Source organism: Saccopteryx leptura, chromosome 5 (genome assembly GCF_036850995.1).
Source record: "Saccopteryx leptura isolate mSacLep1 chromosome 5, mSacLep1_pri_phased_curated, whole genome shotgun sequence".
Classification (NCBI taxonomy): Eukaryota; Metazoa; Chordata; class Mammalia; order Chiroptera; family Emballonuridae; genus Saccopteryx; species Saccopteryx leptura.
The window spans coordinates 124,436,211-124,463,826 of record NC_089507.1 but is presented as its reverse complement, the minus strand read 5'-3'; the positions used below and the strand labels follow the sequence as shown (position 1 = coordinate 124,463,826).

The window sequence follows — 27,616 nt, the reverse complement described above, 5'->3', positions numbered from 1 at the left end:
GAGCAACACCTCTTTGAAGACAGAAGGCAATGCCACTGGCCTTAATGAGGTCACACCAGCCTGAGTGCTCTTCTCTTGTGATCTGTTCCTCTCACACTCCTCCACTTCCCATCTGCATAAACTGTTCTGTAGATTGTAGATAGATGCATCACAGTCACATTTCCCCTCTAATTTTAGGTGGTGAACACTCCAGAATTTCTATGCAGAAAGAATTAAGTGCGGAAAGAATGAAGGCAATCTTGTAGAGCAGTGGTCCCCAAACCCCAGGCCGCAGACCTGTACCAGTACCAGTCCATGGGCCATTTGGTACCAGTCGCAGAGAAAGAATAAATAACTTACATCATTTCCGTTTTATTTTTATTTTTTTTTTTATTTTTTTGTATTTTTCTGAAGCTGGAAACGGCGAGGCAGTCAGACAGACTCCCGCATGCGCCTGCCGGGGATCCACCTGGCATGCCCACCAGGGGGCGATGCTCTACCCATCGGGGGCGTCACTCTGTCGCTACCAGAGCCACTCTAGCACCTGGGGCAGAGGCCAAGGAGCCATCCTCAGCGCCCGGGCCATCTTTTGCTCCAATGGAGCCTCGGCTGCGGGGGGGGGGGGGGGGGGGGTACAGAGAGGAAGGAGAGGGGGAGGGGTAGAGAAGCAGATGGGCACCTCCCCTGTGTGCCCTGGCCAGGAATTGAACCCAGGACTTCCGCATGCCAGGCCGACGCTCTACCACTGAGCCAACTGGCCAGGGCCCCGTTTTATTTATATTTAAGTCTGAATGATGTTTTATTTTTAAAAATGACCAGATTCCCTCTGTTACATCCGTCTAAGACTCACTCTTGACTCTTGTCTCAGTCACGTGATACATTTATCTCTCCCACCCTAAAGGCCGGCCTGTGAAAATATTTTCTGACATTAAACTGGTCCGTGGCCCAAAAAAGATTGAGGACCACTGTTGTAGAGGACAGAAACCCGAAGCTGGATTTACATTGCTACTTACATAAAATTGAGAAAATGTTTATTGTATTAAAGAATGACCTTCCCCTACCCACAGCCCAACAATACCATGGCTTTTCCAGTGGAAAAGGAACTTAGAGAGAATCTACTCTGATCGATGACTGCCCACAGAGGAAGGAAGCCTGTGAGCTGAAGCTGATTGCCCAGGCTCACAGCCAGTAAGGGCGGGGCCGTCTTCTGTCTCTCACTGAGGTCCTGAGAGTTACTACGAACACTCAGACTGACAAGTAATTACCACATACTTGATATTGGGTTTTGGAATTTTCTATTGATATTTAAGTGTGGCTATTTCTGCTCTTTCAGAAATTCACTTTAAGTGAAATAATCAAGTCATACAGCAAAGGCCTAATTTAGGGCCCTTTCTTTTAGATTTATATAAAAGATGTTTTATAGATTTATATCAAGACTTTTTTATTTATTTGCTTTTTTCTGTACTAGAGATGTCTCTAGTACAGAATAAAGTCTTCTAGGTTCAAAAAAAGAAATTAAAAATAAATCACTTTCATATTCTTTCTCCAGTTCTCTCTTGAGCTTTTCTTAAAATAGCACCGAGGTTGAATGTCCGAGTGTTCTCTCTCTGCTGCTTGACAATTTAACTATTTGGATGCACTGGGAACAGAGGTTCAACCAAGATAATTAGGTAGCTTATTTTTGGTTCTCTTTTTTAAAAGTTGAAAACAATTTTCTAAGGAGAAGCTATAATAATAAGCTTGAAGGTAAGATGACTGCTCTATATGCAGTGACAGTTTGGTTTTTCATCACATGGAGATTTGGGAAGATTGGTATGATGGGACCAAAAAGCCCTCCTTGAACCTATAATGTTCCGTCTCTCCAACAGTACAATTTCCTTGTCTCTACCTTTATTCAGAGAGAAAGCACGCATGGGTGCTGCTGTAAAGGGGCTCTAATTACCAAACAGTGCCAGTTCACAACAACACCACAAGTTGTTTCTGGAAGTGAATGTCCACATAATATGCATAGGATGCCAGAGATGGACCCTATCACCAGTTAGATGCTGTGACATAGAAATGGTTGTTACATCTTTGTGCAAAGGTCCAGAGGCATAAGAAATACTGGTCCTCTAGGAAAAACACAAGATTTTCAGTAAAGTTGAGCAATGCTGTCTAAGAAAATGTTCCCCAATGATGGAAATGCTTTATGTCTGTGCTGTCTGATACAGCAGCCACTTGGTCACATGTGGCTATTGGGTGTTGGGAAAATACCTAGTGTCACTGAGTAACTGAATTTTGATTTTATTTAATTTTAATTAATTTAAATAGCTACATGTAGTTAGTGGATACTATATTGGTCAGTGCAGTTCTAGAGTGCAGAAGAGTGAATGAGAGAGAAAGAGGTGAAGTTGGAATAGCTGTAATAAGAAGTATGGACTTTGTTCTGTAGGTAGCAAAGAGAAACAGAGGATGGCTGACGGCGCAGGGCCCGAAAGTTGGCTAAATGACAAGACCAAGGGTACACTACAAAAGCTGGCCATGGACTGTAGCTCACTGCCTGCAGTCAGAGGAAATGAAGCAAGAATGTGTGTGAGAGAAACTACAACTCATAAAAGGAAGGAGAAAGGAAGAAAAATTAAGGAAAGTCATATCAGATTGATTCAATTTTTTTCTAAGTGGCAAAACACCAGTCTGTATACTAAAACTGAAGGAATGAAAGATGATTAGAGTGCTTGGGAGATGTAAAGGAGAAAAGAGAGTTGGTCTGAAATGATGGCTTGAGAACTGACCAAAGCCAAGTTATAGAATTTTCTATTGGGAGAGTAAGGACACAGCTGAGATTGAAGAATGTGACTTTGAAATGGCTTGAAGCTGCAGTTCTAGAAGGGTTTACTTCTCTGGGTATGGGACCGGAGAAAGTGTATGTATGGTAGTAGAAATGCAGCTGCCGCCAAAGGGCTGGAATACCAGGAAATTGAATAATCTGGTGAAGCAGGACTTCAGATAACAGATTACTTGAGGTCAAGGAAGACCTAGAAGAATAAGTTAGGTCAGAGAGTAGAAAATTGGAGTTGAGGACTTCAGAAGCACTTTTCTAAATGACCACAAAATACAAAGGATTAGAGGTGAAGATAATTGGTGTTGAGGTGTTGAATGAGTCAGCTACATTAACAATGGACAATATGTCAAGACTTGGGATAGAAAGTGAAGATATGGGTCAGATGTCATTTATGAATGAGAGAAATTATCAGACCCTGATAAAATAAACAGAAAGAAGAGGGTAGAATAAGGTGGCACAAGCATTTAAAAAAGGACATTTTCACATAAAAGTAGAGAAGTAATGCCATCTCTACTTCCTACTGTGCAACAGCACTGTTGGCAGATGAGCAGTGTCCTGTGGCTAGGGCTGGTGGGTTAGGCAGTGTCCTTCAGAGTTGACACAAATTTCAGTTCAAGAGGTAAGTATTCAGTGGCCAAGTTAATGTCATCATGGAGTTTATTTACTGTACAGTCACAGTTCCAGAAGGCCCATGGGTTAAATAGCACTAAGGGGATAAGTGAAAAAAAGATCAGGTGGGAGAAACTATAGGGTAGCAATACATGTAAGGTTTTTTACATTGTGACAGATTTGCTAATGTGACATATCATTGTTTTTCCTGATTTTGGGAATGGTTTAGGGCAGTGGTCCCCAACCCCTGGGCCGCAGACTGGTACCAGTCCGTGGGTCATTTGGTACCGGTCACAGAGAAAGAATAAATAACTTACATTATTTCCGTTTTATTTATATTTAAGTCTGAACGATGTTTTATTTTTAAAAAAATGACCAGACTCCCTCTGTTACATCCATCTAAGACTCACTCTTGATGCTTGTCTTGGTCACGTGATACATTTATCCGTCCCACCCTAAAGGCCGGTCCGTGAAAATATTTTCTGACATTAAACCGGTCCGTGGCCCAAAAAAAGGTTGGGGACCACTGGTTTAGGGGAAAAGAAAAGAGCATTGGGACCTTATCACCAATTAGCTATGGGGCACACAGCCTTCACCATAGGTGTGGGATGACTGGGTCTAGAACTGTATTCTTTCCCTCATCCAGAAGACACTTTGCATTCAGAGATGGAGGTGTAATGGAAGATGTATGTTGATCTGGTTTTTTGACCATCTTTAGAAATAAGATAAATTTTAACTAGTCCAGAATGATTCCAGTGTAACTGCTTACCTGAAAATGAAGGGTAAACTATATTACCTTACAAGTGCCTTTATATTCCAATGATTTTGTGAATCTAAGCTAAATTAGCTCATATTTATGAGTATTGTATAATAGAGTATCACTATAACATTTTTTGAGGGTTCATGGTGACCTTATTTTATGATGTTAAGATCACAAAACATGGTCCAGCAATAGACCTTTTCTAATCTCTAAAGTGAATAATACAAAACCACATTTGGCTAAACATTGAACGCACCACCATTATAGAAAGGTATAAAATAAATTTGCATTGGAATTGTCCCAGAAAATTCTAAGAGGTATGATACTTAAAAGATACACTATACTTTCAAGTGAGCATAATTCATCAAGTGGATATTTCAGTAACTAGGCCGTTTTCGATATAGTTTTAAAAATTCTAGTCTAGAGCACAGAATATCTCTCTGTGGTTCCAGTGGAGTTGGCCAAATCTAAGAAATAACAGATATGATGCTTATTGAATAATTTAGACTTTTCTTCTCTATCTACTTTAAAGCACTCCGGTCATATTCTTCTAAGTATTCATGCTTTTTTAACACAGGTTCCTCGTTTCAGTCAAGTGCTCAGAAGCACAGTATCTCACTTAAAACAAGGAAACCAGTAAGAATAAGCTGGTTTCTTTTCGGTGCTATTAACTCAAGGAAAATTTCTTCTCCTTCAAATGATAAAGAATTCTTCTCCTGCTTAGCCACAGCTAACCTTATTTCTTTGGGTGCAATGTGTTGCTGTACTCTGGACCATTTTTAAGAGTATTACCCAGCTAGCAATAAACATGCTTTTAAGGACTTACTCTGACTCAAAGCAGAAATAGTATATCTTAAGTTGCCACATTCTCACTTGTTCTTTCCAGAGACCATTGTAGGTTTTTCAAGCTCTTTTATGCTCCCCTGTGACAGTGGCTTTTGCAAGAAGACCATTTCAGAATTTAGCTTGTTTTATGATCTTAAAACAAAGAAAAACAAATAAACGAAACAAGAAGATATTGATGGAAGTTTTATTAGGTGAACACTTACCTATCAAGAGATCAAGCCCAGCCTCTTCTTACTGACAGCATAACTGGCGTAACCATGAGCTATGGCCGGGACCTACCGAAGCCACAGGAACCGCTTTTTGGTGAAAAGAACTTTAGTTGGCACATGGGGACTGAAGAGGATGAAAAATCAAGGAGTGAGAGGGGCCTGTGAGGAAGGGACCAAAGGAAGGGGTTTCTGTGAGCAGTGCTGTGGGAGTTTTCAAAGGCATGTGCTATTCCATCAGTCACAGTTCTGAGGGTGTGAGGTATTTTAGGCCAGTCCTGCAGTACCTTGAGCAGATTTTCCAGATTCCACAAAAATTACTACTCAACCAATTACTTGTACAAACTTTAATTGAAGCATCATGGCCCTTGTGTGGGACATCAGCCTTAAGATGTCATTCTGGGACCTTTTCTGAGGACCAAGTTTTTTCTTGAAAAGCCAAGAGCTGCCTTTTCTAAAATCCAATTCCATGTTTTCTTGTCTACAGTGACATTTAGTTGTGTCAATTTCATAATGTCAGGGCCCATTTTATCATATAGACTGGTGGTAAGCTGTATAGGGCAGCAAAATAATATTGGCATTAAAGTGCTGGGTGACTATATATGTTGGCAGAAACAAAAATTCTATTGAAAAGACCACAGAAAAGAAAATGAGTTAAAAATAAAAATTTTAAATATGGGATTCTTATTTCTCTGCTTTCTTTAAAGAAAACAATGTTATAAGAAGAAGATCTAAGATTTAAAAATCATGCCATGTTTCTTTTCCTCCAGAGAAACTCACAGGGCTGCTCTACGTCTAGGCAGATTGGAAAAAATAGAAAACAGCTTCCATTGCCTCCAAAAATATTATCCTGTAGCCTTCCACTCTGACTTTAATTCTCACAATAGGCAATTGCTGTTAAAAATGTTTAAATCATATTTATATCAAAGTAAAGCATGCATGAAAGTTTTAAAAATAAGCATGTCTTATAAAAAACAAGACTATCTTGCCCCAATACCTGAGTTGGGTTTCTCAGAGCACCTTCCTTATTTCTTTTTGTTATTTCTTCTGATAATTACATATACAATTAGAAATGCTACTCTTAACATGATTTTTTCAGTTTTAGACATTGCCTTTTGACTCTGTGGTATGAAGGATGAGCATTTGGGATTCTTACAAAACCACTTCACCTGTCAACTTCCCCCTTCCTCCACTCTCCCAGTATACTTAAATAACACTTTTTAATAACATCAATAATCAAGGTTATATTTTAATGGCTATGAAAGTTTTATTTACTGCCAAGCAAAATCTTATTCTATGATTATATGTTCTTTTTTATAAAATTTTTTGTTTTTCTTTCAGTTGACACTATCTTCAATTTTATTTGCTAGTTTTTTTAAGGTTCCCATCACAAATTTATCTCAAACTCTTCACAAGAGCCATAACACCTGTGATACTATTTTAAATTATTTTCCAGATGGTAAATTCCAGCAAGTAATCTACTCATTCTAGTTTGTTTTCCCCAGGAGACATATTTCTTGAATTTGTCTATCTTTCTTTTTCAATCTGAGTGATGTGAGGTGGCTTTTGCAGAGAGCATCCTGGGATTCTTTTTGTTTCATTCTTGTATCAGATCCCTATTTCTTAGATCAACTCTCTTTGTTTTTGCTTATTTTCTTATTTTTGCTGCATACCATCATTCTGTAGCTTCCTGAGACAATGCATGGGAATTGGCAAATAACATTTCTGAGACCTCAAAAGTCTAAAAATGTTCATATCACCTTTGAACTTTTGATGGATTGGCTGGATATGGATCTTAACTATTTTTTTCCTTCACAGTTTTGAAAGTATTGCTCCATTGTCTTCTGGCTTCCAGTGTCTCTGATAAGTAGCCTAATGTCTTTCTGACATTATCGCTAGTGGGATAGCTCAGTTGGTTAGGGCTTCGTCTTGAAGTGCAGAGTTTGCTGGTCCAATCTTTGGTCAGAACCCATACAGGACAGGAACAGATCTATATTCCTCTCTTTCTCTCTCTCTCATCAAAGAAACACACACACACACACACACACACACACACACACACACACACTGTGCCAAGTCTTTTTCCTTGAAAGTTTTCTGGATTAAAAAAAACAACAACACAAAAAAGCCCAAAAGAACAACAACAAAAAAACCATCTGGTGTTTTAAAATTCATAATACCATGATTTGCTTCGCTGGAGTACTTTTTTGTTTATTTTCTGGGCTCATCATTTCAATTCTAGGAAATTATTTTGTATTTTTTATTGATGAAATCTCTTCTCCTTTGTTTTTATTTCTTTCTTTCTTTTCTTTTCTTTTTTACAGAGACAGAGCAAGAGTCAGAGAGAGAGACAGATAGGGACAGACAGACAGGAACGCAGAGAGATGCAAAGCATCAATCATTATATTTTTGTTGTAGCACTTTAGTTGTTCTTTGATTGCTTTTTCATATGTGATCCGACCGTGGAACTACAGCAAACAGAGTAACCCCTTGCTCAAGCCAGCAACCTTGGGTTCAAGCTGGCAAGCTTTGCTCAAACCAGATGAGCCCGTGCTCAAGCTGGTGACCTCAAGGTCTTGAACCTGGGTCCTCTGCATCTCAGTCCAACACTCTATCCACTGTGCCACTGCCTGGTCAGGCTCTTTATTATTTATTTATTTTTTTGTATTACCTGTTATTTGTTTGTGAATTTTGAATCAATCATGCAAGTTTCCAGAATTTTTCTTTCTTATTTTATATCTTTTCATCTTAGGTTCTACCTTCTAAGATTTATTCCTCAATCTATCTTCTCCCCTTTCTGATAGTTTTTAGTTTGTGTCGATCATTTTTAATTTTTATGTATTCTTTATTATTCTCTTATTTATTTTAATGCAGTCAAAATCTTCTCTTAGCTTTTTGATTATATTAAACGCAGGTTTAAAAATTGTTCTCAGCTTTCTGCATTATCTCGCTCCCCTGAATGCTTAGGCTTCTTGAACGTTGGGGTAGGGCATGCATGATGTGGTGTACAGATGGTGCTATATTGAGTTGTACCCTTGAAACCTGTCTGGTTTGGTAAACCATCACATCCCAATAAAATTTTTTAAAAGAAACTATTTGTGAAGAAGCGACATCAGAGAAATGGTGCCATGAGGAGTACTCCCCATACCTCTCCCTGAAATGTTAACAAATTCAACAACTAGAGACAGAAAAACAATCTCAGGAGCCTCTGAAATACACATACATCAAACAAAGGTACGATTGGGCAAAAAGGTGGCTGAATATATAATCCACTCTGAAGGAAATAAGACGGAGAACGGAGTATTCCGCTTTCCTCACTAACCTGAGCAAGGGCTGCTTTCACTTGAAACTGAGAGAAAGGGAGAGCTGGGGACACGGAAAAAGCTGGGCTAGGGCAGAGACATTCAAGCCAAGTAGAGAGTGTGCCCACGGCTCAGCCCACATGGAACTAGTGCCAGTGGCAGACCCCAGAAGAGGTGGGCAAGCAGTTGCCTTGTTTACTCCCAGTATCCCAGTTGGTGAGCATGGGCAGAGTGCAAGTGGATCCACTTGGCCCTTCAGTCATGGGTGCCCGCATTTCTGGATTGAGGGGCTGGGTCAGAGACTGTCAGTAGTGACCCTCTGTGTGGGCTGTGACCAGATTTTCTGAATAATCCCAGCTTCCCAAACAACAATACGTGAGAAGTTCACAAAAGCTGGCTTCCCTACACCCGGACATATCTGGGTGCAGCACCTCTGTCAGCCATACAGGCTAACAAAGCACACTCCTGGGGAAGAGAACTGCAGAAGTGGTGGGGGGAAGGATGCACAGACAGCTTGCAGAAATCCTCTGGAGAGCAGACCTGCAGAGTCCTGAGGCATACTAGACATGCCCAAAAACTCATAGAAAGACACCGAAAGGCAATCAGCTCATAGCCCTGGCAGATTACACTGGCAGCTCTGTCTGGCAAAGCCTTACCCAGAACCCTGCATTAAGTGAAGCTAGAGGGGGAAGTTGGCAGCTCTTAGAGCCTCTTGCTCTGCAGGTAGTGGCCGGGGCAACATCATAGCTGCATTCCCAGGCTGCTGGTTCAGGAAGGAGAGATCTAGGGAGAGACCCTGAAAAAATGGATTCTCCCATTGTTGCAGCCTGCAAACACGAACAAGCCTTGACAACAAACCAGACTGAGGCTTAGTTTATGTCATCACCATAGCAACACAACAGCAAATCTCTACCTAAGAGTGCCACATGGGCAGAACCTGGGGTACAGTGCCACCGGCCAAAAAGAGAGAGAAGAAAGAAAAAAGAAGAAGATAACTTCTCAAAACCAGGAAAAATCCACAGTTTTTATAACTTTTTCCATTTTTTTCTTGTATTTTCTATCTTTTTTTCCCTTCCACCCTGATCATTTAATCCTCTTTCCGTTTTATTCTTTCCTTTTCATTTTGAACGTTATTCCCATAGGTGTTAAATTTTCCATTTTCTTTATAAGAGTGTTACATTCCAAAAACTTAATTTTTTTCTCTCTTTCTATTTGTTTCTTTTTTTTCTCTTTTACTTTTTCTCTCATTTGAATCTCACCCACAAATTATTTTATTCTGGATTCAAATATTTTCTTTGTGGTATTATCTGTGCTTTTTATTTTGCTTTTTATATCTTTAGTATTTCCAACTCCGGCTCTCCATTTTATAGTTTTTGTGCCACTTAATAATACAATAGAATTTTCATTTTTCACTGTATTTTTTCTTTTTTCTCTTTTTTCTTCTTTTCTCTTACACTATAGCTCTCATTTGACCATAATTTACAAAAAATTATTTTATTCTTGATCCAGATTATTTCCTTGTGGCATTTTGTGGGTTCTTGCCTTGTTGTTTGCCTATTTGTCACTCCACCCAACTCAGGCCCTTCATTCTACGTATTTTAGTTCCACTTAGCACAATAGAATTTTCAGTTTTCATTGCATTTTCTCAAAAAATTTTTTATCAACTCTTATCAGTGTTATTAACAATACCATTCTCAAATGTCAATAAAGAAAACCAAATTGAATATAATGGATACAAAAGACAGTGATGTAGCTCACATAGATGAGGAAAAATGTATAGAAAAAAATTTCAATAGCTTAGAAACCTTGGAGTTAAATGACAGAGAATTAAAAACTGAAGTCCTAAAAGTATTCAGGAATATACAAGAAAGCACAGAAAGGCAATTTAGGGGGCTCAAAAAACAATTCAATGAACAGAAAGAATACTTCACCAAGGAAATTGAAACTATAAAAAAAATCAAACAGAGATAAAAAAAAACAAACTCAATTCACGAACTGAAAAATGAAGTAACAAGCTTAGCCAACATAACAGGCCAGATAGAAGAGAGAATAAGTGACATAGAAGACAGGCAACCAGAGGTACTACAGAGAAAAGAGGAGAGAGACTCATGAATTAAAAAAATGAGATAGCCCTACAGGAATTTTCTGACTCCATCAGAAAGAGCAACATAAGAATAATGGGTATATCAGAAGGAGAAGAGAGAGAAAATGGAATGGAGAACATATTCAAACAAATAATAGATGAGAACCTCCCAAGCCTGAGGAAAGAACTAAAACCTTGAATTCAAGAAGCAAACAGAACACCGAGTTAACTTACCCCTAACAAACTTACTCCAAGGCACATCATAATAAAATTGGCACAAACCAATGACAAAGAAAAAATTCTCAAGGCAGCCAGGGAAAAGAAGAATACAACATATAAAGAAAGGCCCATTAGATTATCAACAGAGTTTTCAGCAGAAACTCTACAAGCTAGAAGAGAGTGGAGACCAATATTTAAAGTTCTGAAAGAAAGGAACTTCCAGCCAAGAATATTATACTCATCAAAGTTATCCTTCAAATACAAAGGAGAAATAAAACATTCACAGATACAGTAAAGATGATGAAATTTATCACCAGAAAACTTCCACTTGAGGAAATACTAAAGGGGGTTTTCCAACCAGACACAAAGAACAAAACAAAACAAAACTACAAGTGAAAACTCCATCAAGATAACAATAAAAATAAGATTAATCTGTGACAAAGAAATAAAAAAAAGGGGAGAGGACAAAGATTAACAGTAGCAAAGGAGGATGAAGTGCAGAAGCACTCATGAGATAATGTACTACAATGAATATGAGATATATCCTTTTCATTACTTAATGGTAACCACCCATGAAAAAACCACCATGGAAGCACATGGCATGAAAAAAGAAGTAACAGGGAAAAGAAGTATGGATTACAACCAAACAAAAACAAATGATAGAAAAATAAAAGAGAAGAACCAAACAAAACTATCAGATACAAAACTATCAGAAGCAATATATAAAATGGCAATAGGAAACCCTCAAATGTCAATAATTACACTAAATGTAAATGGATTGAACTCACCAATAAAAAGACAAAATAGCAGAATAGATAAAAAAAGAAAATCCAACTGTATGCTGCCTACAAGAAACACATCTAAGCTACAAGGATAAAAACAAATTCAAAGTGAAATGTTGGAAAACAGTACTCCAAGCAAATAACATCCAAAAAACAGCAGGTGTAGCAATATTCATATCTAACAATGCTGACTACAAGACAGCAAAGGTAATCAGAGACAAAAACTGTCATTTCATAATGATAAAGGGGACATTGAATCAAGAAGACATAACACTTCTTAATATATATGCACCAAACCAAGGAGCACCAAAATATGTAAGACAGCTACTGACTGACATAAAAACAAAAACCAACAAAAATAAAATTACACTTGGAGACCTCAATACACCACTGAGAGCTCTAGATCGTTTATCCAAACAGAGAATTAATAAAGAAATATTTACTTTAAATGAAACATTAGAACAATTGGATATGATAGATATCTATAGGACATTTCATCCCTAAGTGCCAGAGTATACATTTTTCTCTAATGTAAATGAAACATTCTCAAGAATTGACCATATGTTGGGCCACAAAAATAACATCAACAAATTCAGAAAGATTGAAATTATACCTAGCTATTTTCTGATCATAAAGCTTGAAACTAGAATTCAACTGCAAAAAAAGAGATAAACAAACCCATAAAAATGTGGAAAGTAAACAATACACTTTTAAAAAATGAATGGGTCATAGAAGAAATAAGCACAGAGATCAAAAGATACATACAGGCAAATGAAAATAATACAACTTATCAGAATCTCTGGGATGCAGCAAAAGCAATAATAAGAGGAAAGTTCATATCACTACAGGCCTATGTGAACAAACAAGAGAGAGCCCAAGTAAACCACTTAACTTCACATCTTAAGGAACTAGAAAAAGAAGAACAAAGACAGTCCAAAACATGCAGAAGAAAGGAAATAATAAAAATTAGAGCAGAAATAAATGAAATAGAGAATAAAAAAACTATAGAAAAAATTAATAAAACAAGGAGCTGGTTCTTTGAAAAGATCAACAGAATTGACCAACCCTTGGCAAGACTGACCAAGGAAAACAGAGAAAGTACTCATATAAACAAAATCTAAAATGAAAGAGGAGAAATCACCACAGATATCATAGATATACAAAGAATTATTATAGAATACTATGAAAAACTATATGCCACTAAATTTAACAATCTAGAAGAAATGGATAAATTACTAGGACAATATAATCTTCTTAGACTGAGTCATGAAGAAGCAGAAAGCCTGAACAGACCCATATGCAGAGAGGAAATAGAAACAACTATTAAAAACTTTCCCCAAAATAAAAGTACAGGGCCAGATAGCTATACTAATGAATTCTATCAAATATTCAAAAAAGACATGGTTCCTATTTCTACTCAAAGTCTTCCAAAAAATTGAAGAAGAAGCAATCTGCCAAATGCATTTTATGAAGCCAACATAACCCTCATACCAAAACCTGTCAAGGACGGCACAAAAAAAGAAAACTACAGATCAATATCTCTAATGAATACAGATGCTAAAATACTAAACAAAATACTAGCAAATTGAATACAGCAACACATTAAAAAAATAGTTCATCATGATCAAGTGGGATTCATCCCAGAATCACAAGGATGGTTCAACATACGTAAAATGGTTAACGTAATACACCATATCAACAAAACAAAGAACAAAAACCATATGATCTTATCAATAGATGCAGAAAAGTTTACAATAAAATAAAACATCATTTTATATTTAAAACACTTGAAAAATGGGTATAGAAGGAAAATATCTCAACATAATAAAGGCCATCTATGATAAATCATCAGCTAACATCATATTAAATGGCATAAAACTGAGGACTTTTCCCCTAAAATCAGAAACAAGACAAGGTTGTCCACTCTCTCCACTCTTATTCAACGTGGTGCTGTTAGTTCTAGTTAGAGCAATCACAAAAGAGAAAGAAATAAGAGGCAGTCCTATTGGGAAAGAAGAAGTAAAGGTTTCACTTTTTTGCAGATGATATGATCCTATACATCCAAAACCCCAAAGACTCCACAAAAAGACTACTAGAAACAATAAACCAATACAGTAAGGTCGCAGTTTACAAAATTAATATACAAAAGTCCATTGCCTTCCTATATGCCAACAATAAAACATCAGAAAACAAACTTAAAAAACAAACCCTTCATGACTGCAACAAAATAAATAAAATACCTAGGCATAAACATAACAAAATATGTAAAGAACCTATGTAATGAAAACTACAAAGCATTGTTAAGGGAAATCAAAAAAGATATAATGAAGTGGAAAGATTTTCCTTGTTCCTGGTAGGAAGAATAAATATAGCCAAAATGACCATATTACTCAAAGTGATATACAAATTTAATGCAATTTCCATCAAAATTCCACTGTCATTTTTTAAAGAAATAGAACAAAAAATCATCAGGTTTATATGGAACTATAAAATACCCCGAATAGCCAGAGCAATCCTAAGGAAAAAGAGTAAAGCTGGGGGCATTACAATATCTGACTTCAAATTATATTATAGAGCCACAATAATCAAAACAGCCTGGTATTGGCAGAAAAATAGACACTCAGACCAATGGAACAGAATAGAAAGCCCAGAGATAAAACCACAAGTATATGCTCAAATAATTTTTGATAAAGGGGTCAACAACACACAATGGAGAAAAAAAAGCCTCTTCAACAAATGGTGCTGGGAAAACTGGAAAACCACATGCAAAAGAATGAAACTCTACTAGATTGTGTCCCCTTGTACTAAAATTAATTCAAAATGGATCAAAGACCTAAATATAAGACCTGAAACAATAAAGTACATAGAAAAAAACATAGGTACTAAACTCATGGAGTTTAGTTGGTTACAAAGAGCACTTTATGAATTTGACTCCAAAGGCAAAGTATGTGAAGGCAAAGATAAATGAATGGGACTACATCAGACTAAAAAGCTTTTGCACAGCAAAAGAAACTGACAAAAAAACAAACAGATAGCCAACTAAATGAGAGATGATATTTTCAAACAATAGCACAGATAAGGGCCTAATATCCAAAATATACAAAGAACTCATAAAACTCAACAACAAACAAGCAAACAATCCAATAAGAAAAATGGCAAGAGGACATGAACAAACACTTCTCCCAGGAAGAAATACAAATGGCCAACAGATATATGAAAAGATGCTCATCTTCATTAGCTATTAGAGAAATGCTAATTAAAACTACAATGAGATACCATCTCACACCTGTTAGACTAGCTATTATCAACAAGATAGGTAATAAGAAGTGTTGGAGAGGTTGTGGAGAAAAAGGAACCCTCATTCACTGTTGGTGGGAATGTAAATTAGTACAACCGCTATGGAAAAAGTGTATGGTGGTTCCTCAAAAAACTGAAAATAGAACTACCATATGACCCAGCAATCCCTCCACTGGGAATATACCCCCATAGCTCAAAAACACTGGTATGTAAAGACTGACACAGCCCCATGTTCACTGCAGCATTGTTCACAGTGGCCAAGACATGGAAACAACCAAAAATCCCTTCAATAGATTACTGGATAAAGAAGATGTGGTACATATACACTATGAAATACTACTCAGCCATAAGAAATGATGACATTGGATCATTTACAACAAAATAGATGGACCTTGATAACATTATACTGAGTGAAATAAGTAAATCAGAAAAAACTAAGAACTATATGATTCCATACATAGGTAGGACATAAAAATGAGACTCAGGGACATGGAGAAGAGTGTGGTGGTTACCGGGGGTGGGGAAGGGAAGGAAAGGGGTGGGGGGAGAGGAGAGGCACAAAAAAAACCAGATAGAAGGTGATGGAAGACTATATGACTTTGGGTGATGGGTATGCAGCCTAATTAAATGTCAAAGTAATCTGGAGATGTTTTCTCTGTACCTATGTACCCTGATTGATTAATGTCACCCCATTAAAATTTATAAAAAAAAAAGAAACTATTTGTAATATGTGTGTGTGCAGAAGGTCATATCTATTGGGATTTTTTGAAAGTCTCATAACAGAGGCCCAGCTGTTTCAGTGAGTATTATCAAGTGTCAGTATATGCAGATCTTTCCCTTGTGTTCCTCTCAGTGTTTTTATATCTCAAGAGAAGATAATTCTTCAGTCTCTAGCCTTAGGGTAATATATCTAGTTGCTTACATTTTTGGTGCTGAATCATGGGAAAGTAGTGGGGTTTTTTTTATTTAGTATATAGGTTTTTTAATTTTATTTTTAATTTACATACAGTAGTGTTCACTCTTTTTGGTTATAGTTTTATCAATTTCAGCAAATACAAGGAATCACAAATCCCCACCACAATGGAGAAATAAAACAATTCCACATCCTTCAAAACACTCTCATGTTTGCCCTTTTAAATTAGTTTCTCTTCCAAGCCTTAACCACTAGAAACCACTGATCTTTTTAACATTCCTAAGTTTTTACTTTGCCAGAATATCACATAATTGGAATCATTCATTCTTTACATTTTTGTGTCTGGTTACTTTCATTTGGCATTATGTATATGAGATTCATCTATCTTACTACCTACATCAGAAGTTTATTCCCCCACCCCTTTATTTTGCTGATTAGTGTTCCAATATATGGATGCATCACCAATTGGATTTCCATTCCTCTGTTGAAAGACATTTGGATTGGTTCCAGTTTTTGGTGATTAAGAATAAAGCTGCTATAAACATTTACATACAGGCCTTTGTATGTAAATAGGTTTTCATTTTTATTTCACCCTCTAGGAGTGAGATTGCTAGGTCATATGGTAAATGTATATTTAACTTTGTAAGAAACTGACACTTTTTTTTTCAAAGTAGTTGTACTATTTTGCATTCTCATTAGAAGTGTATGAGAATTCTAGCTACCCTACAACTTTAGCAGGATTAGTATTATTAGAATTTATCTTTCTAAATTTATTTCTTATTGATTGACAAAAGGGAGAGAAGAGGAGAGGGAAAGGGAGAGGGTGAGAAAGAGTAAGAGTTGTTGTTCCACTCTGTTGTGCATTTGTTGGTTGCTTCCCATATGTGCCCTGTCTGGCGATCAAACCTGCAACTTTGGCATTTCAGGAGGATGTTCTGACTGACTGAGTTAACTGGCCAGGGCCTGTTTGGTTTTTAAGTAATTTTAACAGGTGAATAATAGTATTATACATTAATTTTAGTTTGTATTTCCCTGACTAATAATGTTGATCATCCTTTCATATGCTTATTTATATCTTATTTGGTGAAGTACCTTTTGAAATATTTTGATCATTTTTATGTTGTTATTATTAAAGTTTCAATAATTCCTTATATATTCTGGATATATCAGTCTTTTTTCAGGTGTTTGACTAGCAAATATTTTTTCCAGTCTGTGGTTTATCTTTTTATGTTTTAAATAGTGGCTTCCACAGAACAGAAGTTCTTAATTTTAATGGGATACAATTAATCAGTTCTTTCATATATGGATTGTGCTTTTAGTGTCACAACTAAGATTTCTTTGCCTAACTAAGGGTATAGAGATTTTATTCGATGTTTTTTGTTTGTTTAAATTTCCTGACCAGGGGTTGTACCCACAGCCTTGGCATATCAAGACGACGCTATAACCAACTGAGCTACCCATCCAGGGTTCTCCTATTTTTAAAAAATAAAAGTTTTATTGGTTTATAGTTTATATTTAGATCTATAATCAACTCTGAATTAATTTTTGTAAAGACATGGTGGTATAGTTCAAGGTTTAGTTTTTCATTTATGTATGTCTAATTTTCAAGCAACATTTGTTGAAAAGATTATTCTTTTATCATCAGATTGCCTTGCTTCTTTGTCAAAAATAAATTGATTATACTTGTGTGAGTCTATTTCTGGACTTAATATCTTATTCCATTCATCTATTCTTGAATCAATAGCTCACTGTTTTATTGCTTAGAGTGAAACTTAATGTCAGACATCATGTGACCTCTAACTTTGTTCTGTTTTTTCAAAATGGTTTTGATTTTTCTTTTTTCTTTGCCTTTCCATATAAATTTTAGACCAACAGTTGATATCTGTAAAAACACCTCTGGGTTCTTGATTGGGATTACCATAGGCGAGAATGTCCTTGCTGGAGCAACATAGGTGATTGTGGAGGGCATATGTGAGATGACTCTTAGAGATTCCTTGTAAGAATTGAGAAATCTTTCTATGGAAGTTCTAAATCAGCATGCATTATTCAATAAGTTTTGACTTAGGACTTCTTCTGGTCAAGATGGATTAACAGGCATTAGTTTCTTGCAGAAGTAACTAAAAAAAACCCAACAACCTAGAAATAACATATTAAATGTGGTTTTTTAGACATTGTATATCAGCCAGTAAAGAACAGTATTTCCTGAGAAATGAGGTGAGAATTATGAGTTATGAAGTTGGGGATCTGGGGGTGAAAATCTAAAGTCTGCAGAAAATAATACCAGAGAGGAGAATGCTGCATGAAGAGGTAACTCCAGAGATTTCCAGAAAATTTCTGTTCAATATGCTGTAGGCTACTGATAAACACACGTATGTGAGAAAAATACTTGAAGTAGGGGAAAGGACCTTACCTGAAAATATTAGAGTAAGCATAGGTGGCTTCCTTCCACATGGGACCTGAAATGGTGTCTATTGGCATCAGTCAAAATGGGAAACTCATAATGAGGGCTATGGGTAGAACATTCAGGAAGATCCTGCCTAAGAAGTGGGGAGGAAGACCACTTGCGGTATGGCTAGGGCGGCTAATGCCACCACTAGCCCGTCGTAGTTGCTATAGAGCCTGTGAACAAGTGTATCGGTCAAGAATTTGTATCGTGATGAAGAGTGGTAAGGTAATTATTGGCATTTTTAGGATTTGATGACTTTTTCAGTATGGTACTGGAAGATGCCACTGAATTGGAAATCACACCAGGAGAAAGAAAGATTACTAAATTAGACCAGATTTTGCTAAATATTGCAGTGATGGTTCCTGGAGGAGACGGACCTGAAATATGAATGGACTCCCTTGACTTATGCTAGATTCTGTCTTATAATGACAACAAAAAATAAAATATTTTTAAAACCTTTCAATGTCTAGATTCTGTAAAGCTAAGTTTCCCTTTAAAGGAGAATGCTTTAAAGAAGCATTGTAAATTCCATTTTTGTAAATTATTCATGTTTATCTTGAAAAAGAAAAAAAAACAATTTGTTCTTTGAAGACTAAAATAAAGGATGTTTTGGTTAAAAAAAAAAAAGGTGAGAAATAATTAGCCTTACAATGGGTACTACTTTGAACCTGTCCAACAAATCAGCAAAGTAAAATCCAAACAAATCAATTTCACAATAATTTAACTGCATATAAGAACAAAATTTAAGAGGATGTACAGAAATACAAAAATGTTTAACACCCAACAAGGTAAAAATCTTAACTGGCATCCAATGAAAAATTGCCAGGCATGCAAAGAAGCAGAAAAATAAGATTCATAATGAAGATAAAAGCTGAACCAATTAAAGTGGACCCAGATGGAAAGAGATGCTAGAATTAGCAGACAGAGACAGTAAGACAGTTATTATAACGGTATGCCAGATGTTTAAAATGCTGGAGGAGAGATTAAATAAGTAGAGACATGATATAAATAAAAAGGCCAAATCATGCTTTTAGAGATAATAACTAAAATCCTATAGATGAAAAATAATCACTAATAAGATTACTGACATATTAAACATTGCAGAAGAAATGATTATTAAACTTTAGGACATAGCAATATAAATTATGCAAAATGAAAAACAAAAAAAGTATAAAAGAAACAGTAAGAGAAGGAATCACTGACATGTGCGATCACTATAATGGCTTATCATATGTGAACTTGAAGTCTACAAAAGAAAAGATAGCAAGATTGAGACCAAAAAATAATTGAGAACTAATGGCTGAAATTTTTTCAGTTTTGATGAGAACTAAAACCTGATATATTCATGATGATCAATGAAACCCGAGGAAAAAAATATTGAAGAAAGATATGGAGGAAGAAGGAAAGAGGAGATAGAGGAGAAGAGAGCTACAAGGAACCTAAGAATCTAATTCTCCAAACCATGACAAGGAAAAAAAATCTCAAAAAAAAAAAAAAAAGTCATAGAAAAAAAAGACATTAAGTAGAAAGGAGCAAAGATATAATTACAGAAGATTTTTCAAGAAAAACAATATAAGTGAAAGGGCAAGATCTCAAAAGTAGCTTGGAAGGAAAACTATCAACTGAGAATTCTGTTCTTAATAAAAATAACTTTTAAACACAAACATGAAATGAAGACTTTTTCAGATACAAAAGCTGAAAGAATTCATCACCAACAGAGACATAATACAAGAAATGTTAAAGGAAGTCCTTCTGAAAAGATGAAATAGAAATATAGATATATACAAAGGAATGAAGAGCGCTGAAAACAATAGTGATGTGTGTAATATAAAAGGCCTTTTTCCTGTTTATTTAAATCTCTGCAAAGAATAACTGACTATTTACAGCAAAACAAAAATAATGTATTGTGGCATTAAAAACATACTAAAATGAAATGTTTGATAATGATACCACTAAAGGCAGGGAGGCTGAAGTAAGGTTCTTTTAAAATATGTTCTATAGTATAATTTCACTTGAAGTTAAGGATAAGTTAATGATACTAAAGATAAGTTAAAGATGTATACAATAGTAAGTTAAAGAAGAATAATAGAACCCCTAAAACAATTGTTAAAATAACAAAAACAAAAAATTATATCTAATAAATCAGCAAAGGAGATAAAAATAGAATGATAAAATAAATTTTATTAATTCAAAGAATGCCTAAAATGAAGAACAGGGGAACAAACAGATGGGACAAATAGCAAGATGATAGATTTAACTCTAACCATAAAATTAAAGAATTTATATACCCTAATTAAAAGGCAGAGACTTTATGATTGGTTAAAAAAGCAAGACCCAACTATTGGCTGCCTACAGGAAACTCAGTTAAGTATATAAACACAAATAGGTTAAAAGTAGGATAGAAAAGGATATAGCATGCTAATGCTAATCTAAAGAAAGTTAGCATGGTTATATTAATGTCAGACAAACTAGACTTCAGAACAAAGAACATTGTGTTGGATAAATGAAATTATTCCATAATGATAAAGACCGTCAAAAGAACATAACAATCTTATATTTTTAGTTATTTAATAAAAAAGCTTCAAAATACATGAAGCAAAAAAACTAATAGAACTACATGAATAAATAGACAAATCCATGAATGTAATCAAATAATTAAATCTAATTAATAGAACAAGTAGACAAAATATCAGTAAGATGTAGAATATTTGAATAACACTATATATCACCTACCTAACTGATACTTAATGAAAACTTTATTCAACAATGACAGAATACATATTTCTTTCAAATACACATGTAACATTAGCCAAGATAAATTGTATTTGGGAGATAAAATAGTGTCAACAAGTTCTCTGACCACAATGGAATTAAGTTAGAAAATCAATAACAGAAAGATCTGTGGAAAAATTCAGAAACTAAGTAACATGTTTTTAAATAACCCATGAATAGTTAAAAGATCAAAAAGAAATTAGAAAGTATTTTATGTTGAATGGAAACAAAAATAAAAAATATCAAAATATGTGGAAGGCCATTAAAGCAGTAATTAGAGAGAGATTTAGAGCACTAAATGTCTATATTATTGTATAATAAGAAAGGTCTCAAATCATTGACCTCAATTTCCACGTTAAGACACTAGAAAAAAAGAGAGCAAATTAAGCCCAAAGTAAACAGGATAAGACAAAGAATAGAGTGGAAACAGAAAAACAAGAAGGAAAAAAAAATCAGCGAAATCAAAAGCTACTTTAAAAATATAGGGAAAACTGATGACTTTTTAGGCATATTTATCAGAAAAAAGGGAATACACAAATTACTAATATCAGGAGTAAAAGGTGCTATATTACAAATTTTACAGATATAAATATGTAATAAAGAATATTATTTGTTCAGATAATATTGTCAGAATAAACAACTTTCTGACAATAAATTTGACAACTATGAGGATTAAAGATAACATTAAAGCATGCTCGAGAAGAAAAAGATAAATTGAACTGCCTTACATCTATTAAAGTAATTGAATGCACAGTTAAAATATTCCCTAAAAAGAAGACAAGATGGTGATGGAGTAGGCGGATGTACCAACTTCCACCTCCATGAACCAAAGTGGATTACAAACTAATTTTAAGAACCATCATCTAGAAAAACCAACTTTGGACTAAACTAAGAGGACTCTTCAACCAAGGAACACTGAAGAAACCACACTGAGACTTGTAGGAAAAGCAGAAACGCGGAGAGGGCTGCCCAGCTCCCCAGAGCGACCGTGTGGCGGGAAGTGAGTTTAGCAGAGAGAGAAGGGTCTTGAGTCCCAGGAACAAAGCCCCTGCCTGCAGCCCCAGAGCCTAGAAGAGGTGTATGGACAGTATTTAGCTGGAAACAAGACAGGATACTGTTTGTGAGAAAGAGACTGATTTCTCAGACCCAAGATTCTTCTTAAAGGGACCACGCAGAGCACCTCTCTCACAACCACGCCCCCAGGGCTCCAGGGGGATGAGGAGAGAGGAGAAGATCGGAGCAGCAGGAAGAGAGCGTAATCTAGGAGCCACAGAAAGAAACATTTTGAGAGACAGCCACCTTAACCCCTGGGAAAAACCACTCCCCAAATCTGAAGTGAATATTTCCCCTGGAAACAGCAATACCAGCAAAGGGAAGCAGGGCACCAGCCAAACAAGCTCTCCCATGGCACTCAGAGCAGAGTCGCTTAGAAGGAGAGAGCTTTCGGGACCACAGTAGTGAGTCTTAGGGTCTGAGCTTCAGCGCCCGAACCCACATGGCTGAGGTCTCCCCAAGGGCGGGCAGTTGTGGGACATGGAAGTGCAGTTCTGTTGGCCAGGGCGGAAGCTGCTGGCCACCACTGGACCCAGGAGTGAGCTCAGTCTTGGCTGGCTGGAGAGGAGGGGATGTGCAAAAGTGGTCAAGCCCAACTGCGGGCCACCTGCAATCCAGCCTGTGGGGGGGGGGAAGGGCAGGAACCTGGAGAGGGGTGGAGACCTGCTCCTGAGCAAGGGTGGAGGAGCACAGCCCTGCCCCACCCACAGAACCAAAGCTTGAGGCCTGACTTGGGAACCGGCTCCTCCAGAGGGGGTGGAGCCAAAATCCCAGAACAGGCAGAGTCCCCCTACTGAGCGTGGGCATGCAGGCCCAGCCGGCCTGTGGAGCCAAGGCTTGCAGCCATCCCACAAGTGGGCTCCTCCTGCAGGGGCGGGGCAGAAAGCCCAGAATCAGGTGGAGACCCCCAGATGAGCAAAAGTGCTCACCCCTGCCCTCAGACTGAGCATAATGCCACCAGCGAGGGCGGGGCAAAGGCCACGGCCACTGAGGCTTGTACACCCGAGCAGGTGATCACAGTCACTCCCGTGAAGGAGAGGCAAAAACCACAGCAACAGCCCCAGTGGGCAGGCACCAGCAACGCCCATACCTGAACGCCCTAGGCAGCAACAGCAGAGGGGGTGGTGGGCCTGCAGACAAACCACACCTAGGGAACACAGAGGCCACACTCAGTGGACTCCAGTGGCCAAAACCTTCTTTTACACAGCCAAAATGAGAAGGAAGAAAAATGCAACACAAATGAGTTAAGAGAAATCCCCAGAAAAGGACCTGAATGAGTCAGATATAACCAAATTACCAGGTGCAGAGTTTAAAATAATGATTGTTAGGATGCTCAAAGATATTAGAACACCAATAGATGGCCATTACAAACACCTAAATAAAAAGAAAGCAAATATAAAAAAGGACAATGAAATAATACTAAAAAAGAATTAGTCAGAAATGACATACAATATCAGAAATGAAGAACACAATGGAAAGAATTAAAAGCAAGATGAACGACGATGAGAATAGAATCAGCAAGTTAGAGGAAAAGATAAATAAAGGCACGGAAGCAGAACAGAAAAAAGAAAAGAGACTCAAAAAGTTTGAGGAAACTCTAAGAGAGCTCGGAAGAGAAATAACATGAAGACAAATAACATCCACATCATAGGGGTTCCTGAAGAAGAAGAGAAAGAACAAGGGATAGAGACTTTGTTCAAACATATCATAGCTGAAAACTTCCCTCAATTAATGCAGGAAAACATCTCACAAGTTCAAGAAGCACAGAGAACTCCATTAAAGAGAAACCCAAAGAAGTCAACACCAAGACACATCATAATTAAAATACCAAAGCTAAGTGATAAAGAGAAAATATTAAAAGCTGCTAGAGAAAAAAAGACTATCACCTACAAAGGAGCCCCCATAAGAATGACTTCTGACTTCTCAACGGAAACACTTGAGGCCAGAAGGGAATGGCAAGAAATATAAAAAGTAATGCAGAACAAGAGCCTACAACCAAGACTACTTTATCCAGCAAGGCTATCATTTAAAGTTGAAAGAGAAATAAAAAGCTTTCCAGACAAAAAAAACTTCAAGGAATTCACTACAACCAAACCAAGGCTACAAGAAATGATAAGGGGCCTGTTGTAAACAGAACAAAAGAGAAAAAGAATATAGCAAAAGAAGAATACAGTTTTAAAGAATAAAATGACAATAAAGAATTACATATCAATAATAACTTTAAATGTAAATGGATTAAATGATCTGATAAAAAGACATAAGGGCCTGACCTGTGGTGGTGCAGTGGATAAAGCGTCGACCTGGAAATGCTGAGGTCACCGGTTCGAAACCCTGGGCTTGCCTAGTCAAGGCACATATGGGAGTTGATGCTTCCAGCTCCTCCCCCCCTTCTCTCTCTCTGTCTCTCCTCTCTCTCTCTGTCTCTCCCTCTCCTCTCTAAAAAAATGAATAAATAAATAAATAAAAATTTAAAAAAAAAGGCATAGGGTAGCTGTGTGGATAAGAAAACAGGACTCATCTGACTGGGTGGTGGCGCAGTGGATAGAGCATCAGACTGGGATGCGGAGGACCCAGGTTCGAGACCCCAAGGTCGCCAGCTTGGCCGCGGGCTCATCTGGTTTGAGCAAAGCTCACCAGCTTGGACCCAAGGTCGCTGGCTTGAGCAAGGGGTTGCTTGGTCTGCTGAAGGCCCACAGTCAAGGCACATATGAGAAAGCAATCAATGAACAACTAACGTGTTGCAGTGAAAAACTGATGATTGATGCTTCTCTTCTCTCTTCATTCCTGCCTGTCTGTCCCTATCTGACTCTCTCTCTCTCTCTGTCTCTGTAAAAAAAAAAAAAAAAAAAAGAGAAAGAAAAAAAGAAAACAGCACCCATACATACGATCTCTACAAGAGACACACCTTAAAACAAAAGATGCACATAGACTGAAGATAAATGGATGGAAAAAAATATTTCATGCAAATGGAAATGAAAAAAAAAGCTAGGGTAGCAATACTTATATCAGACGAAATGGACTTTAAAACAAAGACTATAGTAAGAGATAAAGAAGGTCACTACATAATGATAAAAGGAGTAATCCAACAGGAAGATATAACCATTATAAATATCTACGCACCTAATACAGGAGCACCAAAATATATAAAGCAGACTTTGATGGATTTAAAGGGCAAAATCAACAGCAATACTATAATAGTAGGGGATTTCAATACCCCACTAACATCATTAGATAGATCCTCAAGAATGCAAATTAACAAAGAAACAGCAGACTTAAAGGGCACACTAGATTAACTCGATTTAATAGATACCTTCAGAACCTTTCACCCTAAAGCAGCAAAATATACATTCTTTTCAAGTGCTCATGGTACACTCTCTAGAATAAACCACATGTTAGGGCACAAAAGCGGTCTCAACAAATTTAAGAAGATTCAAATTATATCGAGCACTTTCACTGATCACAATGGCATGAAACTAGAGATCAACCACAACAGAAAAACTGAAAAATACTCAAACACTTGGAAACTAAATAGCATGTTATTAAATAACAAATGGGTTAACAATGAGATCAAAGAAGAAATTTAAAAATTCCTAGAAACAAACAATAATGAGCATACATCAACTCAAAATTCATGGGACACAGCAAAAACAGTCCTGAGAGGGAAGTTCATAGAATTACAAGCATACCTCAAGAAGCTACAAAAAGCTCAAATAAACAACTTGACCCTACATCTAAAAGAACTACAAAAAGATCAGCAAGTAAAGCCCAGAGCTAGTAGAAGGAAGGAAATAATAAATATCAGAGCAGAAATAAATGACATAGAGGCTAAAGAAACAATACAGAGGATCAATGAAACCAGGAGCTGATTCTTTGAAAAGGTAAACAAGATCGATGAACCTTTAACCAGACTCACCAAGAAAAAAAGAGAGAGGACTCAAATAAATAAAATTAGAAATGAGAGTGGAGAAATAACACTGACACAACAGAAATAGAAAATATTTTTTTTGTTTTTTTTGTGTGTGTGTTTTTTGTTTTTTTAGTAATTTTTTAATTTTAATTTTTATTTTATTTATTCATTTTTAGAGAGGAGAGAGAGAGAGAGAGAGAGAGGGAGGGAGAGAGAGGAGAAAGAGACAGAGAGAGAGAAGGGGGGAGGAGCTGGAAGCATCAACTTCCATATGTGCCTTGACCAGGCAAGCCCAGGGTTTCGAACCAGTGACCTCAGCATTTCCAGGTCGACGCTTCATCCACTGCACCACCACAGGTCAGGCAGAAATAGAAAATATTGTAAGAAAATACTATGAAGAACTGTACGCCAAAGAACTGGACAACCTAGATGAAATGGACAAATTCCTTGAAACAGACCAATTACAACAAATGAGACTGAGACAGTTATCAAAAAACTCCCAAAAAAGAAAAGTCTTGGGCCTGATGGCTTCACAAGTGAATTCACCAAATATTCAAAGAAGAAGTAACTCCTATCCTTCTTAAGCTATTTCAAAAAATTCAAGAGGAAGGAAGACTTCCAAGCTCCTTTTATGAGGCGACTTTTGGAATTCTGATTCCAAAACCAGGCAAAGACGACACAAAGAAAGAAAATTATAGGCCAATATTCCTGATGCATTTAGATGCTAAAATCCTCAACAAAATATTAGCAAACCGGATCCAGCAATATATGAAAAAAAAATCATACATCATGATCAAGTGGGATTTATTATGGGGAGGCAAGGCTGGTACAATATTTGCAAAGCAATCAATGTGATTCATCACATAAACAAAAGGAAGGAGAAAAACCACATGATAATTTCAATAGATGCAGAAAAAGCGTTTGATAAAATCAGAACCCATTCATGATCAAAACTCTCAGCAAAGTAGGAATACAGGGAACATACGTCAACATGATAAAGGCCATCTATGACAAACCCACAGCCAACATCATACTCAATGGGCAAAAATTAAAAGCAATCTCCTTAGATCAGGAACAAGGCAAGGGTGCCCCCTTTCACCACTCTTATTCAACATAGTTCTGGAAATCCTAGCCACAGCAATCAGACAAGAAAAAGAAATAAAAGGCATCCAAATTGGAAAAGAAGATGTAAAACTATCATTATTTGCAGATGATATGATATTGTATATAGAAAACCCTAAAGTCGCAGTCTAAAAACTACTAGACCTGATAAATGAACTTAGCAAGGTGGCAGGATATAAAATTAATACTCAGAAATCAGAGGCATTTTTATACACTAACAATGAACTGTCAGAAAGAGAAATCAAGGAATCAATCCCCTTTACCATTGCAACCAAAAAATAAAGTACCTAGGAATAAATTTAACCAGGGAGATTAAAGACTTATACTCGGAAAATTATAAAACATGATAAAAGAAATCAAAGAAGATACAAACAAGTGGAAGCATATACTGTGCTCATGGTTAGGAAGAATAAACATCATTAAATTGTCTATATTACCCAAAGCAATTTATAAATTCAATGCAATACTGATTAAAATACCAATGACTTACTTCAAAGAT

The 27,616-nt window shown here is 36.7% G+C and overlaps 1 pseudogene; it reads left to right on the top strand.

The window, feature by feature from the left end:
* The first annotated feature begins 18,473 nt into the window (after positions 1–18,473).
* LOC136406333 (U6 snRNA-associated Sm-like protein LSm5 pseudogene) lies at positions 18,474–18,651 on the top strand (annotated as a pseudogene).
* Positions 18,652–27,616: the final 8,965 nt, after the last annotated feature.